General features: G+C 33.5%; 1 pseudogene; it reads right to left on the bottom strand.

Moving 5' to 3' along the window:
- Positions 1 to 13,834: 13,834 nt before the first annotated feature.
- LOC131875926 (uncharacterized) lies at positions 13,835 to 14,409 on the bottom strand (annotated as a pseudogene).
- Between the last annotated feature and the right edge of the window lie 7,434 nt (positions 14,410 to 21,843).

Below are 21,843 nucleotides of genomic sequence, written 5' to 3'. Positions count from 1 at the left end.
CTGCGCAACAATGTTAAACGGGACGCACATAAAACAACCTTTTCTTGACGCGGTATGTTTTCAATAGTGCGCTCCATCTTGTTTTTGTTCGGAGCGCATAGCCTTTTGCGCTTGTGAGAGATATAATGTATATCGTGTTATCAGTCAACTACGTTGCCTGTTAGCGAGCATTTCAGATATTTCCAACAATTCCTTTTCAATGGTAGGGACAAATACCACGAGCACACTTTTGTTCCAAGAACATTATGAGAATTCGTTGTTTGTTTTTCGCTTTTTCTAGAATCACATTACATGGTCTATGGTTCTTTTTTAGTTTTTTAATGTAGCCTATTTGTCACAGCCGAGAGTACAACTTACTATCAACTAAACTAATTGCATTGGATTGCTTTCTATGCGATTAAATGATTGAAGAAGATTTCCTTGTGCTAGGATATACTCTAGTTTGTTTATTATTTTATCACAAATTTCATATGTAGATAAATTCATTTCGTTTGATTCTAAATTAAATAAATTATATTACAAATTTTTAGAAGGTTCAAATATAATTTAATATTTTGTTTAATTTATAGTTAAAGATATTTGGAGTAATGTTTTTTGGTATCGTAATTGTAAGGTGTATGGTAATATTTTAAAGAAGATCTTCATTTATATTTTTCTTTGGTGGCATTAGGGAAATTATCAACCCATCGACCTTGATTTTCTTGGCTTAAACATCATTCACGTGAACATGATGATCAATAGGGCCAGACTTTATAAGCCCTAGGTTGACGCTAGGGGACCCCCAGTCCTTGGAAACAAGTTAATTGGATTTGAACTTGGATGGGCAGAATACCATGCACATAAAGTGGGCAATCGCAACACTTGAGCCAAACATTGAGGGATTAATTTATGTTTTTATATTAAGCAGAATTACACATTTCTTTTGTCTTGTATTATATTTAAGTATCATTTTGTCTTCTATTTTTAATTTAAAAAAAATGTTTCTAACAAATAAATTTTAAATTTTACATTATTTTATTTTATTTATCTTCTATTGTTATCATTCTCATATAATATTACTATATTAGATTTTTTATTTATCACAATACATATTACATTTTGTATAGATGCACCTTTTTTTAAGGTAAAGCACAAGCACATAAGTATTATATTAATAATAAGAAACATATATAAAGAGTTACTGGAGTTTGAAAATATGACAATATTTAGAAGTAGAACTAGAGGAGAAAATAGTAACTCGAACCAAGATGAGGATATAATACCTCTTACAGTGCTAGACTGACAATACCACCTAATTAAAACATAAATTATCAGGGCAGGGAGCTAGGCTCAATTTGCAACAAGTATCATACTTGAGACCACAAAATTTGAACAAAAAGAGGAAAAGTAGAGAGCAATGCTCATTATGCATATACAACTTAACAAAAATGAAGAGCAATAACCGAGACATAAAAAAATAAGAGAGTTAATTAAGAGAGCTTCAACATCTGATATGAGGGGCAAAGCCCAAAACCAAAACCCAAATTATAACACATTGTCAAAAGGGCAGGTAAAGCATAGCATACCATCAAATTAGAGGTTATTTTCTCCCACACATTCATTATCCATTGGATCCCTCCGAGCCTGAAAGCCACCAAAGCAAAGACAATCCCCTTTCTAAGCCTAATATTCCTCCCCTTAAAGACCCATGTCAGAATATTTTGTACCCCTATGATGGCAATATTTGGAATGAAATTCTATGTGTGTATGGGAACTGCCTAAGATAAGAATGGCATCCCATATAGCCTATGATTCACATTCTTTAAATCTAAGAAGCGAATCTTTTCGACCCCTGCATAGGTAGTCTTTAGAGTGGATAATGGCAAGTTTTGGGGCCAAATGGTGATGCTGAGTGAGATGATATGTGGAATAAAACAAATATGAGAATAGGGTAGCTTTAGTGGAGGAGACAATTTCTAAGAAGGCACTCAATTCCCCCTCAAACAATTTAGAATTATCGGAATGCAAGCTAATTTTCATGGAATTATAAATTTTCACATAATGGGGTTTCTTTTTTAAGAACTTCATAGAAAAAATACCCCCACCCAACCTTTTCCATTTAAAAGATCATATTTTTCATTTCCCTTTCTTGACTATCAAGGGGATCAAAATAATTCTTAATAAACAGGGATGCAAGGAGCATTAGAGATGCATTATTTTGTAAAGTGTCAAACGCATTAGATAGAAAAATAGAAACCACTTGATAAGGGTAGATATTTCAAGGGACCTTAGGATAGATTACCTCTTTTCCTACCACAATGATGACAACACTGATAATTTTGCTACTATCCCGAAAGAAGATTTGTTTCATGTAGTCTGGAGTGAATGTGCTAGAAGTAATAAACTCCCACAAAGAGAATGGAACAACAAGTATTTGATTTAATGGCTTGTACTCCATTTCTCGTGGGAGCCGGACAACCATAGATAGAATGAACTAAAACAACCCTAGATTTGTAGAGCAAGATCAGAAGGAGAACTTGTAAACCTAGAAGTAGGCTGAAAATGAAGCAAGATGCACTTTTAAATCCCATATTCCCTGGATTTACACAAGCCTTAGCATGCGATGGTGACAAAAGACAATAAATTCACACAAGGGAAGGATACAATATGGAAGAATGATAAATGGTATGCTTCAAAAAGACACGCCAGTTACCTTTCCAAGCATGCTTCACATGGAAAATCATTCTTCCCTAGGCCATTGTATTTTTAAAATTGTACCAAGCGATAACAAAAACTTGCCACATGTAACAGGTGATTTCAAAAAGGACACATTCCCAAAATGGGTGCCGCCATGGGAATCATTAAATGGACATAGCGAGGAGATGAACTATGAATGGACATGTGGCCATATCCTAATGGGGGCCATCCACTAAGGGAATGAGTCATCTAATAACTATTAGGTCCTATAATAAAACAAAATGGTTAGGGAAATTCAAATTGTTTGGGGAGTTCAAATTGGTTCCTCCTGAGCAATTGGTGCCAGGGAAATGCCATTTTGAATATCTCTCCATCTAGACTAGAAATTCACATGCATGAGTCCACAACCTCTATTTGAAAGAGCATCTAGGATTATGTTTTCTTTTCTAAAACAGTGAAGGATAGAATAAGTTTGATATTTTGGAAGAAGAATTCAATCTTCTTGAAGGACATAATTCATAGTCCAACTAGGAGTTTCAAATTTTTTGAGAGCCGAAATAATATTTAAGGTATCTCCTTCTATCATTATATTATTAATCCCATTTTCACATACCATTTATAGGCCATATATTAAAGTTTTTGTCTCTACCACATTGTTGGTAGTATTTGGATTTTAGCTACTCTTGCCACTAAAATTACACACCTGGAGTTACGAATAACAAAGCCCACCCCTAAGATGCTATGATTAGCTTGGGTCGATCCCTCAAATTTTAGTTTCCAAAAGGGGTGATCAGGTGGTTTCCATTTGACATATGTTCTCTTACTTTTCCCATTGGGATTCCTAAAAAGGCTACCTTTGAAGGGTAGAGAAATGCCCTTCCATTCCTTAAGGATTTTATCATCCCAAGAAGTGAAAGGGAAATCTAATTTTTTTGATTTAGACACATGAGCTTTGACAACCTCTAAGATATAGTTTTCTATATTAACCATCACACGAGAGAGATCATTCTTTTCCTTGGTAAAGATCCTCCTATTCGTTTCCCACTGTAGGTTATGGCAATAGCTGGTACAACCTCCCATAAGGAAGCAAAGAAAGAATCCTTATACAATCTTGGCCATGCTTAAAAAACCATGATTAATTTAGAGTGAAGTGTTCTAAACCAATTGAGTTTGAGACAAATCCATGACCAAAATTGGTATGCAAATGGAAAGTTTAAAAGTACATGATCAACTATTTTTAATTCCATGTTGTAGACAACACAATGAAAGGGAGGAGGAAAAAAAAAGTGAGAAAGCCTTACGCTTGTGAGAATCCTATCCTTAAGAACAAGCCAAGCAAATGCACCTACTTTAGGTAACCCTATATTTGTCTAACAAAAGGAAAAATAGCTCTTTTGAAGGATATATTGGGAATTCCTACTAAGAATTTCATACCCCTCCTTTACTGAATAGGAACCTTATTTGGCTTTCATGCACATTAATGTATCTTGTTGATTGAACATATGAATTTGACGATGGGCAAGGGCTTCAAGTAACAAATATTTTTTCCTATGGGGTGCATCAACCTAAGAAAAGTCTTTCCATTTGAACAAAGGATTTTCTTTTTGATAATTGATTGAAAAGTAATTTGACACCTTTATACCCCAATTATCTTTGAGGATTTATTTTAAGGCTGGAACAACAATGATAAAATCAAGAGGAGGGTGTCCCTTCCATGAGTCCTTCCAGAAGACATCCTTTTTCCATCACCAATGACCCAAGAAAGATAAGGAAGGAGAATCTTTCTATAGCTCACAAGAAAATTCCCAATTTGATATCCTTGAGGAAGTTCTCAAGCAGTAAAAATTATTTCTCACTCAAGGGAATCCATATATTTTGCAAAATTAATAGAGGTCCATTTTGGATTATTGTTGGAAAAGATTTCCAAAAATAATTTCTCTCCCGATGTCATGTTTCTCAATGATAAGTTATGGATACTTGCACCTCCTTAGACCTCCTTTGATCCTGAGGAAGCAATATTTATCCCATGCTAGAAGGTGAGATTTTTCCTTCTCCTCTCTTTTACCTTTCCATAGAAAATGTTTAAGGTTTGATTCAATAGATGAGAGAACTCCTTTTGGGAATGGACGCACTAACAAGATGTAATTTTGGATTAATGATAACATTGATCTGATCATGAGAATATAGATTGCAAGGGAGAGCTAACAATTTTTCCATGACGAAATTCTATTAAGAATGGAGGAGGAAATTAAGGACCAAAGGATACTCTTATTCCTTCCAACAAAAAAGGGGAATGTTGAGGTATTTTCAAGGAAGGGACTCCAACTTAAAAACCCCAAAATTGGACAATTTCAATGAGAGAAAGGGGGAGCAGTTTAAGCAAAAAATCTTGGACTTGAAAGCATTATGTTTCTAGCCTGAAATGGTATAATATTTGTCAATGGCATGCTTGATCACCTTCTCCTTCCTAAAGGATGCTTCTCTAAAGAGGAAAGTGTCATGTGCAGAAAGAATGTGATCTATAGAAATTTGCATTGTAACCTAATACCTTTCCATACCTTTCAAATGGAGAGATGAAATTGATTTGCTTAATGCCTTAGACATCATTATAAAAAGAAAAGGGGATAGGGGGTATCCTTTCCTAACACCCTAGGTGGAAGGGAAGAAACCACAAGGGATACCACTGAAAAATCACTAAAAATTTGGCACTTGAAATACATGAATTGATACATTTGACACATAAATTTGAAAAACCAAACCTCAATAATACTTTTGTTCATGATTCTGAACTGACCTTGTCATATGCTTTCATCATTTCTAGTTTAAGAATCATAACTTGAGACTTGACTTGATTAACCAAACAGAGAATTTCATATGCAATCAGGGCTCCCTCTAATGTCTCTTCATTTGGGACAAAGCCTACTTGTTCTTCTGAGATAAATCTAGGGATTAGTTTAGCCACCCTCAGTGAGATTGCCTTTGTGAAGATCTTTTATACAATGTTGTAGAGAGATATAGACCCAAAGTCTACAAAGGACGCTAGTGAAGAGGACTTTGGAATGAGGGTACTAAAAGTGGTGTTAAATTGTATAAGGATATTGTCATTTCACCTCAACTCTTCCATGGCTAGCCAGAAATATCTCCCTACAAAATGCCAACATTTCTTAATAACAAAGCAATGAATCCATAGAGAACTGGGACTTTATTAGACTACATACAAAAGACAACCTTTCTCACTTCTTTGAAAGAAAAAGGTTTAAGCAACTCAATGTTATCTTTTTGAGATATAATAGAGGGAATATATTCTGATATCTCCTGGGAATCCAAAGAAGAATTAGAAATAGGTGCCACAAATCAATTAGAAAAAAAAGTAACAACCTCTTTTTTGATCTTGTCAATCTCGTGTAAGACCCAACTTGAAGAGTCCCTAATTTTTAAGATTGAATTATTAACCTTTCTCATGGAGGCCAAAGAATGAAAAATTTAGTGTTTCTATCACCTTCTTTGAGTCAAAGTTCCCTCAATTTCTACCTCCAATAAATATCCCCCCTTTTAATATTTAGACCTCTTGGAAGATTGATTTCCATTTAGAAGGTTGATTCTCTTTTAGGATATGTGAAGTGATGTTTGTTCTATCCAAGTTGGTGAATGTGTCAAACTACCAATAATAGGAAGTTGTTAATAATTATAATATGATCTATGCACTTTCATACTTTAATTTTTATATAATATATCTTAACTAGAATGCATAAGATAATTATATGTTATTTATGTTTCAAGCTATCATATATTGGCATGGTATTCTTTATATGTTAAAGACATGATTACATGTTAGGAATGATTCATTTTCTATATTGTTTATTTATCATATGTATAATTTTTAAATAAAAACTATGTAGATTATGTTCTTGTATTAATATCAATTGTTGACACTTGTATTAGTTATACGATTCTCTTGTATCTTAGGTTACATGGTAAGAAATATATTTATTGTGAAAATATTTTTTAATATTATTTTATGATATTTTATTGAGGCTTACCACTAATTATATTTTTTCATCCTTAAAATTTTGATACTTACATATAACTCATGAATTCATTATTTTATAGAAAAAAATAAAAAATTTAAATTAAATTAAATTAAAAACCTAAAGTTATGATAATATTAATAAAATTGGGAGAGGTCGAAACCTTACATAACTATAGAAAAGGAAACAAAACCTTGGGCTCATGAGGAGTGAGAACCCATAATAAAAAACCTACTGCTAACTAGACCTAGTAGAAATAAACACACAAATAAAACTAGAAACTAAATAGAAAACTAAACATAACCAAAAACAACAAAGAAACAAAAAGAAAGAAACACTCTCCCACCAAACATAATAACAAACAACTTACTGAGTGGGAGAGAACTCCATCTTCCTATCTGCATAAATGTCTTTATCGTTATCTAGTACCAAGAGTTTTTTAGAAGAATCTTTCCTAGAGTAAATAGCCACGAAATTTAGTGAAGATTTCACCTTAGAAACAGATGCTTCTAGCCCTATAGTAGATGGTAACTTAAGATGTCTTCTTTTCTTTTCCTTCTTCTTTTAACTATCTCATCCTAAAAGTCATTGAGAGAAATGAATCTCTTCTCTCTAATTTCTCTATTGTGATCAAACATATTCTCCATAGTCTACCTCATTTCTTCTTGACTAGCCTCGAGAACCTCCACCATCTTGACCAAGTCAGTAACATTATTTGTTTGACCAATTTTCTCTATGAGATCTTTTACTAAACTATTCATCACTTCCCATTTCTCAATCATCCCAACCAACTTCCCTGACTCCATCTAACCCCCTTTGCTCCTACTCATCATCCACCTAGCTAGAAGCTCTAGCCTCCACTTCAACAATAGCTTTGAGCTTCTTAATCTTCATCTTTGCCAACTCAAATTGAACCAAAAACCAACAGAGAACCGATTCATTTTTATTGAAATCCTCATAGAGTTGATTAACCTTCACTGCAAAGAGGGGAAATTCCTCCTTAAACAAAGCACTACAAGGGGAGGATTTCGGTGAATCATAGGGGGAATAAGGGGATGAGGGATTAGCCTATTTCTCTCTATTTTATATGTAGCCCAATCAGACCTAGTAGACCAAGAGGGGGTCCTATCCTCTTTGACAATGACCCTTTTTTTAATCGAGGTTTCACTAGCAAGGGGCCCAAAGAGGCCTTGGATTTAGCATTTATTAATGGATTAACCCTAGTACCTGTACATTTTGAGGTTTATTAGAAGCAACAACAATAGATTGGTTGACTAGAATCTCAACACACAGGCCTTGACCTAAACCGATTTCAAGGTGGTTAACATTAGGACCAATGGAAGGGGTTAAAATCTAATGGAACTTATTGAAATAAAAATCAAACACCTGATGTAGGGGAAGGGATCCCTTTGACTTAGGAACCTCGACAAACTAGGAGATAAAAGTGAAAATCCAAAAGGGAAAATTCATCCTTACCCCATGTTGAAGGTGATTGAGCATCGAGAATACTTGAGAGTGAAACATTTTAAAGCATCTGTTGACAGTGAATAATTTCATCAAAATTATGACCATGTCCTTCCAAACACCATGCAACTCATTCATTTTTGAACCGCTATGGCGGAGGGCCACCTTCTCACCTAGGCCTATAAACCTTTTAAAATATTCCTTATAGTTCCCTTTTGGATTCTTTTGGAAATTATTTCCCTCAATGGGTAGCCCCATCACCATAGCAATAGTCTTTGCCTACAAAATAAATTTCACCTCCCTCACTTGAACAACACCATTTTTCCATGACTAAGAAAATACATCCGAAATCGTAGGGTCAAAGCCCTTCATCCCCTCCACATAATTTGCTAAATCACCTTCAACAACTTTCTCTGAAGGGAAACATTAGCTTGATATACTTATCATAGGAATCTGACTCTATTTCGATTGTCTATCCCCATCTTAGATGTAGAAAACCTTGAGCCAAGAGCCAAGGTAGTTTCATACAAATCCGAATGGAAATAATCCTTTTCAGAGGCCGTAAAGGAAAAATTACTTTCCTTAACATTAATAGTAACAATCCACCTCAAAAAATGATAGAAGTAGATTGTGGAGATCAAATAAAGGCAATTTTCAAATCTTTTAGCTCCATTGATTTAGATGTCCTCATCCTACATGACACATATTTTGTTAGGGAAATCATGTAGATCTATCCAAATTTTAATTCCCTTGGTGAAGGGGCCCAGGTTGGCAAGCCCGTCAACAACCTTATTTCCTTTCCTAAAAACATGTTGAAACACAACATGTTCAAATGTAAATGTGACATGAAAGTAATTAGAAATGATGTTCTCCCCCTATTGCCAAGATATAGATGCACCTTGCAGCATCACGATAATACTCTTTGAGTCTTGTTCAATAATTACCCTCCTACCTCTATCCTTGGTGATAGAAATGCCAATAATAGTCCCCATCATTTCAACATGCTGAACGTTTGGGCACCCAAATTTTCCACATAGGCCACCACCACTTTTCTATTTGGATATCTTATTACACCACCTTGTCTCACCCACCTAGGATTGAAAACCTAAAGTTAAGACTTAGTAATTCCTCATTAAAGATATTTGTAAATATATTTAGAAGGTCAAATAGAACTTATATCATATGTCTTGGCCTTAAAGATAAATAATTAAAAATAGATCAATATAAAACCTTCATGTAAGTTATTTATCCAATCAATAAAGTAGGTAAAGGTCTTGGTAAAATTATTTTCCTTTTCTGGCAATAAAAATATTGGGTTAGCATAATTGCTAAAGTTTTATACTTGACTGATACTCAATGCAAACAAGATTAGCCATCGCAAAGGGATTTATTTAGTTTCTAGTAGATATCAGTTAATTGATGAAATAAATGAAATATGAAAAAATATCAAATTTGGGTTATTTGGTTGCATCCACTCCCTCTAAATTTTGGTTAAAATCTTTTAATATGGTTAATAGGTTTAGAAATGCTCTTCCCTACATATGGGTATTATTAAAATAAATTTGGATGGTTTTCTTGGGGAAATATTGGTGAAGCTAAGATTGGTGGTATTGGGCATGATAGTAAAGTTTTGGTTGATTTTTTTTTTATCTTCAACTATGAGATTTTGTATTAATAATTAGATAGAGGTCCATGCTATCATTGTCACTATAAAAAATGATTGGAAGTTGGGGTGGGAATAGGTTATTTGTGAGGTGGATTCTATAATTTAAGTTTCTCTAAATTTAAAACTTAGAGTTTTGATTATTTTTCTTGGTGACTAGATTCTTTCATGACATAGATTTTTGGGTTTTAAAAGAAATACCTAATTTGTTCATATTCTTCATGAATAGAACATTGCTACTAATTATCTTTCTAAATTAACTTCTAAAGCTAACCATGAAATATTTTAGATTGGGATTTCCTATCTCTTGATTAATTTAATCTTTTCTTATATTTTAATAATATATTTTTATCCTCCCTACCAAAAAAAATGAATTGAATTGACAATATACTTAAATAAAAAATTCCTTTGTAGGATTGTTTTTTATAAATAATCAAACTATCAGAATTAGTATACCTATTATCTAGTGTATGATTTTCTCCAACTATAAATTATAGATATCTTGACTCCAACAAAATAACTATTTAACCTATTTCTTTAATAACAAAATGTGATAGAAACAATAATATCGAATAGTGTGATACCTATTCTAACATAGAATATTTCACTAGCAATAATATCAAACTTTGTAAGAAAAGAAACATAATATATTAATAATAAAATCATTATTCAATAATGAATCATATTGTAATCCAAAATATTGATGAAAAAAAAGGATTCATATAATCGAATTCAAAATATTTGAAACTTTGAATATTTTATGTTTAATTATGATTTGATGTTAATTCAAAAAAATTAAAACTATGAGTAGTTTGTGTTTAATTATGGTTTGATGTTCATGGACAAGCGATGAAGGAAATGCAAGGGGCTCCATTATTTATTCCATCTCAAAAGTAAGTTAAAGTCAACAATTTGTTTCAAACTTTAATCACTCTTAAAGTTAATATCAAAAAATGTTTCCCTAACTCATAAACATCATAAACATGTACATGTTTCTTTTGGGAATAAATTTGAGTTGTATAACATATTGCATTTCAGTTATATAGTATATTTTTATCCTTTTTAACAAAAAAAAATTGAATTGCATTAACAACATACTCAACTCACAAACATGTACATGTTTCTTTTGGGAATAAATTTGAGTTATATAACATATTGCATTTCAGTTATATAATATATTTATATCCTTCTTAACAAAAAAAATTGAATTGGATTGACAACATACTCAAACAGAAAATGCCTTTGTAGGATTCTTTTTAATAAATAATCAAACTATTAGAGTCCTCTCACTCTAAACTATAGATATCTTGACTCCAACAAAATTGTGATAGAAACAAAATTATGAAATTGTTGAAAATGTCAATCATGAAGTAAGAAGGTAAATCTATAAGTTACAAGTGATAGTGTGACATATTTTAACATGGACTATTGGACTTAACAATAATATCAAACTCTGTAAAAAAAACTTTTTATAACATATAAAAAATAAAAGCATTATTCAATAATGAATAATAATATAATCCAAAACATTTGATGAAAAAATGATTCATATAATCCAATTCAAAAATATTGAAACTGTGAATAGCTTGCGTTTAATTACGGTTTGATGTTAATTCAAAAGAAATGAAACTATGATTAGTTTGTGTTTAATTACTGTTTGGTGTTCATCAATGAGAGAGGAAGGAAGCGAAAGAGGCTGTATTATTTATTCCATCTCGAGAGTAAGTTAAAGTCAACAATTTCTTTCTATGTTTGATCACTCTTAAAGTTAATACCGAATAATGTTTCCTTGAACTCATAAACATGTACATGTTTCTTTCTGGAATAAATTTGAGTTGCTATTAATTGTTTTCATTCCAACAAAAAAATTTGCATATGTCAGCTTTTGGAAAAGCCAGAGTCAATTTTACATACAAGAGATCATGGACAGACAAGAGATCACTTCCTTCAAGCTCCACGCTCTCACCATAGCCCAGCCAAGTCTGCAACAATAATTGTTGTTCAGCCTCTCCCATTTCAAGCCATCCGAACAAATCGTAATCACAATCATTCACACTGTGCATAGAAGGGCTACTAGGAATATTCATCATCACTTGCACCGAGCAAATATTCAATCTTAGCATTGGAACTATAATCTTCATTCCAACTAGACTCCAATTCATCAGAATCACTACTACTTGTGCCTGTATCATCACTACAGGAAGAGCTGGCAGCTATTTCTTCTTCTAACATCTTCATCATATTCCACACCATTTCTTCCTCTATCTCTTCAGAACCCATACCCAGGTCCTCATTATCCATCTTCCTCATGATTTCACATACAAGATCGATATTAGAATCCTTGCAAAGCCGCTTTGGAGGGCTGGCTTTTGATTCTTCACAGAACCTCCCACTTTCATTGCTCTCCTCAATACGCTCACGTTTTCCAGCGTGCTTCTCCATTGATGTCTGAAACTGTTTGGCCAAGAGCTTTGAATTCAAAGAAAGTTACTGAAAATGTACTCTTCTCTGTTCTGTAATGGCATAGCAATGGAGTTTATATACAAAAAGAATTGGACAAATGACAAACGACTGCAAAACTTTGTCGGTAGATTACAAAATTGGTTTGGGCTTCTCGGGCTAATAATTTAAAGGAGTTTGAATTCATGGCCTGAGATAACAAGGGATTTCGCCAAGCGAGATACGATTGCGTGTCTGTTTATGATGTGTACTATGGAAAATCCACCCGCGTAAACATCACAGAAAGTTGAGACCTCCATGGTCTTCGTGGCTAAGAAAACCCAAAGTAGATATGTACGACCAAATGGGTTTCGAGTTGTCCGTCAAAGATGTGGGGAAGCGTGTTTTTGTCGGCGCTTCATCGTAGTCAACAAGGTGAAACGGGACACGCATAAAACAATATTTTTTTGACGTGTTAGTTTGCAATAGTATGTTTTTTACAGTGCGCTAAATCTTTTTTATTTTTATGCTTAGATTTTTCCGCTTCACCAGATATAATGTATTGTTATGAAAATACATAAAATATTCTTTTATTCTAATATCAAATATTACATTTCATATGCATTTTATAAAATGGTGGAGATGGCAGAAAGCAGTTAAATAGTTTAATCATGCAGAAATTAGTTCTCTAACTATCTACCCTAACCAATGTAATACATTTACTAACAATGTAATTGTTGGCAATATGTTCAATTTGGTTAAGTGTTGTATCGCATTTACATTTATAGAATTCATGGGATAGTAGTATTTGTACATTGGAGCTATGTAATTTTTGGTAGAAGGATATTATACTCATGTGTAATGGAAATAATGTAATAGGATATGTTTTTGTTATTGGATTCCTTGTTAAGTCTATCTTGTACCTTGGATAGTATTCATCGTGGAGTAAAGGAATTAGAATCATGGTTAGTGTTATGATGTTATGGGTTGATCTTAATGGAATTAGACTATATGTTCCTAGATTATAAAGGAGTGTATTCGTGTATTGTATTATCATTGGAATGGAATAATGAAGAAATGATAATGTATATAAGTATAGGGTATTAGGAAAATTTGGATTGGTGCTCTAAAATGAATCTAAGGGAATTAATGGCATTTGAATTATATTAAAATGTGTTCATGGTATTTGGATATGCTACAATGTGTTAGTTTAATGAATTGATGATCTCATATGTTGGGTGTAAGTAGTAATTGTTGGGAGTAAATGATAGAATAAGTAATGCAATTGAGATACCCTAGGGAATGTAATTGATAGGTTATGTAAATGATGAGTTATGTTTATTTCTGCTTGTGTAATGTGATCATATGATTATGGTTCTTAAGTTGAATATGTGCATATTGGGATATGAGTGTTTAATGCATTTGAGTATCTTAGTTGATTATTTTGCATTAGATAATGATGTTTTAAAAAAATTGTCTCTATTTGTTAGATAATTAGTTAAATTTCTCTAGGATATTTTGGCAAGCATTCCACATTATCTAAGTGAAGAAACTCATTTTTTCTTCAGACATCATTCTCATCGAAAAATACAACATAATCATCTTCAGATTGTGGTAATGTTGTTTCGAAGATACAAAATTTACAACCCAAAAAACTGTAAAGCATATAAAAAAAAAAACTACTACTAGAACTAGAAAACAATTGGAATAATAAAAAAAGAAAATTGTATAGTCGGGCTCTTTCGCCTTGGATGCAATGAGCAAGCTTAATATCCTTGGATAAAATGATGACCCTCTCAGCATGGATGGCACAAAGTTTGGAGTCTTCAATGAGACGAACCAAGTATGCCTCTAATGCCTCTTGCAGTGTAGCAACGATGGAGCTTTGAAGTGCAGATCAATCTTTAAGTCTTGAGCAATATCTTCGATGATCCTTTGGAAGTGCAACTTCCTTATGTGGACCTCAGTGCTCTTCTGGTATTTGCGGATCTTATGGAGGGAAATAGTACCAGGTCTGAATCTATATGGGTTCATTCTGCATGTCATTGGAATAGCCGGTGCAACCGCTTTCATTGCCAACAGTTTGTGGGGAGCCTTTACCCCGATCAACATACTTGTTGTTTTCTTTGTACGATCCATTCTTCAATGAGAGAATGATTCTCTTTCTATATTGAAGTTCCTTCCCTACATATAAAATAGGTTCAAAATATATTTGTTCTACCTGTTTAAATGTGTGCTGAAAGAAAATAAAATAAAATTTAAAAATACATCCATTACCTGTTCAAATGCGTGCTGAAATTGAAATGCATCTGAATCGAATGAAAGATACTCTCAAATTGGCAAGTCCATGCATTAATTATCTTCTTGCATGCATCTCTAGTTCCATGAATTTATTCTCGCACTCATTTCTAATATCGTGCATTTGTAACTACCAAGTGTTTTATTATTGTTGATTGCCTTAAATGGTTGATTGTTGCATTGTATTTGTAACTGCATCTTTAATCATTGATTGCCACATTACATTTGCAACTGCCTTTTAAGTTTGTCATTGCAAACCAATCATTTTCATTGACACGGACTCGCAATCTCCCTATGCCTTTCGGCGTAAAAATAAAATTATAATTTAATGATCAATAATAAGATATAATAAAAATATTGATGAAGAAAAAGATTCATATCACTTAATTCAAAAAATTCATAAGTGTGAATATTTTGTCTTTAATTACAATTCGATGTTCATTTTAAAAGTAAGTTAAAATCAACAATTTGATTATATGTCAGTTACTCTTAAAATTATCTCTGAAATATGCTTCCTTGAACTCATAAACATGCACATGTTTCTCTTCAGAACATATTTGAAGTCTTATAAAATATTTCTAACTAACAAATTTTTTAAATATGTCAATCCTTGCAAAACCCAAAGCCAATTTGATTGGAAACTATATAAAAATCATGAACAGAGAAGAGATCACTTCTATCCTTCTCAATACTCTCACCATAGTCCAACTAAAATTGTAACAATTACAGTGTTGGAAATGGATTCACTCTGAGAGGTGGGGGTGAATCAGAGTGATATATATTTAAATTTTGACTTGAATGCACAATAAAGAATTGTAACCTTGAGCCAATGTAAGAGATTTTTTTATGCAAGAGGACACTTCAATTTGTTTTGAATGATATGCAAGTGAGTAACATTAACACTTCATATTAAAAGCATCATGTAACATTGTTCCATGAAAGTGTGAACAATCTTGTTTCTACTTTTGAAATAAAACTTCAACTTTGTACAGTGCAAGTTTTTATCTAATTTATGAAAACTTTTATAAACATATTTAAACAACTCACCTTTTCATGACAGTTTAGAACACTTTGAAATAGAACCTTTTTGAACAAACTCAAAGTATTAGAGCATTGACTGAATAAACACATTAACATATAACAGAATGAGAGACAAATAACATCACATAACACAAAGATTTCTTGAGTGGAAAAAACCCTCATGGGGTATAAAAAACCATTCACTAAAATTTCCTTTTCATTAATCAAAGAGAACCAACTCTGAAACAATGGTGGAGCTACAACTCAACACCTTTTCTGAAATACCAGCTTCATAGGAGCACCAACCCCTCAAATTTCAATGTCATTGTCTATGTTTGTAATCAATAATGACCTTACAATTGCATCAAACTTGCAGTCCTAAAATCATCAGGGAATACAAAACATATATGATTTTCAATGTTTTCAATTACAATATGCAATGTATGTAACAGTGCCACAAAAACTTACTTCAATTGAATAACTTTACAATTTTCAAATGTAATAATAAAATTCTTCAATACTGCTTTATTCTCACTTTTTCATCCAATAGATCAATGGCTTAAAGCCATGAATTTATAGAAAAAAATACCAATGAAACCCTTGAACCAAGCTATCAAAACTGAGTTCAATACAACACGCAAGTTACTATTTCCACACATAGAAACCATAATAGAGTTACCAAAAATAAAATACATTTCTTTCTACCTATAATTTATTTTCTCTTTCATTTTCAAAAATAAGAAAATGAAAAGTAATTCCTTTCAAAAATAAAAACTATAACCAGAAAAGAAGTAATTTCTTCTTTCATTTTCACACTAAACTTCATTCTTTTCCAATTATAAAGCAAGGTAATGGAAATCTATTTGAAAATGAATCAAGATAATCTTTTCAAATTTACCTTTTCATTTACCAAGTTTCCCTTCGAAAGACCAAGGCAATGAAAAGATATTACCTATGTTATGGCGGTTTAAACTATAAACACAATCCCACAAAAATCTCATTTACCTCCATTTTCATCTCGTGGAGAGTCCACCAACCAACTCGCCACTCATCATAGTCATCCATACTTGAACCCCAAGACAGAATACCAACAACAATACATTCAACCTGTGACTGCAAACTCATCATGGTGACAAGGGTTTGAGCTGCCCTTCAAAATAAATAACCAACTTTTGTTTACCCTATCTTTCTTTTTACCCATTGAAGTGTACTTTTCCATAACTAATTACCATTTGAAATATGCATTATCATTACAAATTTACCAACACATAATTATAATTGGAATCCGAATCAAGTATGCCACATCATGTTGTCTATCTCAGTCCACATGTGATATCACAATGTTGTCCAAGTCAAACAGTTGGAATGTAAATGTTGAATGTCAATTTACCATATCGACTCCCAATATAAGTCGATGTTTACCTTACTTGAAAGCGCAATTCATAAAAAAAGTATAGACCAAGTCAACTGAAGTGTTGACACTTAACTATTTTTAGCCCATGGAACATGATATATATTGTCCATTAGTTGACAAATTAATACTTAAAAACATTTATGTTGGAGCACGATACTATGTTATATGATTGGCTGAGTGCAATAAAGAATATCCACTTTAACAATATTAATATATGTATTGTAATATAATAATGAACCCGACATATAAATGAATGCTAAGATAGTGCTCAAGAATGTATATAACTGTAGCATTGAAAATGGCTGAGTACCAAGTATGTAAGCGGAAGGAAAATATACCTTTGCACAAAAATGTCATCACCTGTAAGTCTCATCATAGAACCAAGTATCAAAACAATACAGTTAAGATTCAACTATCTCCAGATGATATCACTTATGAAGATCAACATAACTACTCAGTGACTGCACATGTAGCCAACAAGATCAGTATCACAACAAGATCAATTTGAAAGTAAGTCAACATTATAATACTGTCCATGATCAACACACTGAATGCCAAGGACTGAGACAAGAATGTCAAAGCCAAGTGTGTCAAATATGAATATGTCATATACCAAGATCAATTTGCCAATCACTAAAGTGCCATGCCAAGATCAATGTGCCAAGTGAATAGTTTTGTCATCAAAGACAAATAACACAAAAGAGAAGTCAACAAATTGTTGGTCAGCCTCCTTCACATCACGACACTTGAAGAAGCCATATGAATAGGTATCATAATCATTTAGTGTGCACAAAAGGGCTACAAGGAATACCTAGTTCATCATCACTAGCACCAAATAAATAATCAAGCTCGAGATTAAAACTATAATCTTTATCCCCACTCGACTCTAATTCATTAGATTAATTAGTACTTGTTCCTATATTATCAGTACAAGAAGTGCTTGGAGATATTTCTTCTTGTAACATCTTCATCATATCCCACACAATTTCTTCCTTTGTGTTTTCAAAAACCAAACCCAGGTCCTCAATATCTATCTTGCTCATGATTTCAAAGACAATATTTATAATAGAATCCTTCCAGAGCTGTTTTTTTGGGTTGGCTTCTAGTTCTTCACAAAACCTCGTGCATTCATCACTCTCCTTAATACGATCATGCTTTCCAACATGCTTCTCCATTGATTCTGAAACTGTTTGGCCAAGAGCTTTGAGTTCAAAGAAAACTAGTAAAATGTACTTTAGTGTTGTGCAATGAAATGTAATTGCAGAGCAATAAAGTTTATATAGTAAAGTAGCTAGAGAAATGACAAAATGACTACAAAACTTTGTCAACAAAATACAAATTAGGTTTGGTCTTCCCGCACTAATAATTTAAAGGAGTTTGAAAGTATGCCCTGTGATAATGAGGGATTTTAGCAAGCGAATACGATTGCACATCTGTTTGTAATGTCTACTATGAGAGATTCCATTATCTTCCTCACTAAGAAAAAATCCAATTCAATATGTAACACCAATTGGGTTTTGAGTCGTCTGTCAACCATGTACGAATGTGATTATTTTGTTGTGATTCATTGTACTCAACAATGTGGAACATGAAAAATGATGGGAAAGAGAGCGTTAGGAAGCTCTGCTAGGGTTTTGGGGGATTGTGGCTCTACAGAGACAACAAATGATGGTGGGGAAATTGAAGATGTGGATGGCGATGGGCAGAAATGGAGGGGTGTTTGCAGTAGGGAGTGGCTGCTAGAGGTTCTTTGGCACTCGGGGCCCCCTCTTCCCTTCTCTGTCATTGTCTCGAGTGCTTGAAGGGGCTGCTTTGGTGTGTGCTCTGCTTTTGGAGACCTTGTGATGGAGGCTTTGTCTCTTGTTGGCGCCTGCTAGGTTGGGGCTTGTTTTGTGCGGCCTAGTCCTTTTGTGGGTCCTCTATTCCGTGGGGTTCATTTTGTGCAGTTTGGGCATTTCGTGGGTCCTCTATTCAGCCTCTTTGTCGCTATCTTTTCCTAGATATTTACCCCTACTTCTCTTTATGAGTTGTTCTCCTTTCCTATGGAGGTGGATTGAACTCGGGTGGATTTTCCTAAGATTACAGTACCCTTTTGGCTTCCTTTTTTTCTCTCTATGCCTGTAATGGTGGTGTTATCTTTTATTGAGGTGGAGATATTCTCTGGGGCTACATCTGGAGCTTCCTTTTCAGAGGTTTTTTGGCCTAACAGAGGCTAGGTGGATCTCAGGCTGTGGTTGGTGTGGCTTCTCCTTCTGATGAACCTTTTTTCCCCTTGTGAGATGGGGTTTGTTCTTTTGGTGATGGAGCTAAACACTTGTGGCAGACCTAGTTCTTCAATGTGCACCCTCGATGCATCTTCTGCTGGTATCTTTCTTAGTGCTTGTTTTCTTGTTGCTCGTTTCCATGGTTGTCCTCTTGAGGTGATGTGCCCTCCTATGGAGGTGGAGCGACTTCATGGTGATCAGGTGGTTAAGGGGCTTCTTAGTCTTTTGGCTAATATTGTGGAGGGTGGGTTGGATTTGCGTAGGGTCGTCGATGCCAGGTTTTGTCTCTGCAGGAGAACCAAGGATGGCAGGTTGACTGCCTTTCTTTCTCATTCCCCTATTGAGGTGGGGTTTTCAGAAGGATCTTTTGTGGTTTTCTTTGTTCAGTGTGATGGTTTTGGGAGCCATTTTAAAACCCATTTGGAAGGTTAGGGGATCCTTTCAAAACCCCCTTTTTAATTTTTATGTTTGGCTAGATGCTGACAGTTTTGAAGGGCCCAACTTAGTTTGTGTAGGTTTTTGGTTAAGGGATAGGTTAGCCTTTTCCTGCAATATTTTTATGTATATGGGGACGGGAACCTGGAAAATCCCTAATGTCTGGATGAGGGAATTCATCAACTTCACTAATAGGCTTAGGCTATGTTGCTAGCAGATTTAATAATGATTTTCTTTTAGTCTGGTTGGATTTTTCCAGATTGTGGTAGTGCAAGCTTTTGGCTTGCACTTATCAAATTCGATGATATGGTCTGCTGATTTTTTGTGCCTATCTTTACTTGCAAAAGATTCTCTGTAGGTTCTAGATCCTAGAAAAATCTGTGGGTTTCGGGTCCCTTCAAAACCTAGTGTATGGGGTTTCTGGTCCCCTCAAAACCTATTTTCCCTTAATAAAAAACAATGTGGAACGTGATACACATAAAATAATATTTTTTTGGAATAGTTTAAATCTCAAACATTAAGTTTACAATTTTAGGTTTAAAAGTGTTAAATATTAAGAGTTGATTGACACTTTTAGGTTTAATATGTTGCTTAAAGTGTGTGATCATATTAAGAATACACTTATAGACTTAAAAGTGTTAAACATTCAAAATTGATTAACATTCTTTAATCTTAATATGTTGCTTAGTGTGAAGTTTAAGACTACGTGTTAGGTGCCAGTAGTATGTTTTCAATAGTGTGCACTTCGTCCTCTATGTGTTGAGAGTGCTTAGCTTTTTTTGGTGCACCAGATACAACCTATAACGTGTTCTCAATCTAGAATGTCATCAGTAAATGAGTAAGAATGTAGAAGGTTTAAATGCTGATATGAAATGATTTAGAATATGTTAGATATTTTTAACACATGCTTTTCAATAGTAGAGACAAATATCATGAGCCCAGTTTTCTTCCTAGAACTTGATGACAAGTAGTTGTCTGTTTTTTGCATTTCCCACCGTTAGATTACATAGTCTATGGCTCTTATTAGTATTAATTTAATTTAAACTTGTTTGTCACCACCCAAAGTAGAACTTAACTATTTTATTGGACGATTTTATTTGCAATAAAATGATTGAAGAAGATTTTTGTGTTCTTGATATTTTAAAAAAATTTCGTTAATAAAGTGAATTTTTTATAGTTATTGCTATTTTGTGGTTGGCTAGTTAGACTTTATTGAGTGCTTTTTTCTTTTTTTGTTTAACGAAAATCTTTCATGATTTGAGGGCAATGATTTTCCAATTTCTTGCTATGGACATTTATCCTACACACAGTTTTTTGCGGGGTCTTGTAGAGTAGTTAATGTGCTAGCTCCAAGTATGATTTGCATTAGGCTCATCGATTTCCTAGTTTTCAAATGAAGTCTATTAAAAGAAAAAATACCTTTCAGAAACAAAACTATTGTGTATTGTATAGTGTTAATTTATGTTCAAGAGTCTTCACATTGATGAAAAGAAGGGAAAACATTCTTCTAGGCAATTTCCAAGACATTTGAAGAGGACAATAAAAATCTAGGTATGGTTTTCAAATATATAGGAAATTATTTCTTTACTATCATTTTTCAAGGGGCGATAGTGGAATCAAAATATCCCTAGCCACTCATACCACACAAACTATTCAAGGAGAACCCTAGGCTATCACCAATCAATCATATCACAATCCTTGTAGCTTGACACAAACCATATCATCCCTGAGATTCTCCCTACTCTTCAACACAAACTACCTACACCTATCTCTAGTTAGATATCCAAATGTGCACTGTAATAAGGAGTTTACTAAACCTCCTCATGCCACTACAATGCCTGATCCATTCTATTAGACATGAGGTACAATCCCTTATGTTTGATCCCTCTAGGATTCTAGTATTATTTACCAATCACTTTGTATAATCTATTTTGATTATTATTATTGGCCATGTGTATGCAAAAAAACTTCAAACGAACCTAGCTTAGTAGTACTAATATTTTAAATCTCCTCCTAGTCTTGTCGAAGCTTCTCTTGCAATAATATTTTCTTGATGACACACAAGAATATCCATAAAGTTATGCATTTGGATGTTCCTTATATAAGTTTCCTTTGCAAATCCCTCTTTAGGGAAATTACCAT

This window comes from Cryptomeria japonica, chromosome 5, assembly GCF_030272615.1.
Source record: "Cryptomeria japonica chromosome 5, Sugi_1.0, whole genome shotgun sequence".
NCBI classification, from domain to species: domain Eukaryota; kingdom Viridiplantae; phylum Streptophyta; class Pinopsida; order Cupressales; family Cupressaceae; genus Cryptomeria; species Cryptomeria japonica.
This window is presented reverse-complemented; position numbering and strand designations above follow the sequence as displayed.